A 349-nucleotide genomic window follows, 5' to 3' on the forward strand; every position below is an offset into this window, starting at 1 on the left:
AGGATGAGGATAGGATGAGGACGAGGATATGATGAGGATGAGGATAGGATGAGAAATTGTAGGAGGGGGAAGAGGAAGAGGATAGGATGAGGATGATGATGAGGATAGGATGATGGCGAGGACGAAGATGAGGCCATGGATGAGGATGAGGATTAGGATAGGATGAGGATGGGCATGAGGATGAGGATGAGGACAAAGATAGGATGAGGAAGAGGATGAGGATGAAGAGGAGGGTAGGATGAGGATGGGGATGAGGATGAGGATGAAGACGAGGATGGGATGAGGAAGAGGATGAAGACGAGGAAAGGATGAGGATGAGGATAGGATGAGGATGAGGATAGGATGAGGA

This window comes from Lupinus angustifolius, chromosome LG20 (assembly GCF_001865875.1).
Source record: "Lupinus angustifolius cultivar Tanjil chromosome LG20, LupAngTanjil_v1.0, whole genome shotgun sequence".
NCBI classification, from domain to species: Eukaryota; Viridiplantae; Streptophyta; class Magnoliopsida; order Fabales; family Fabaceae; genus Lupinus; species Lupinus angustifolius.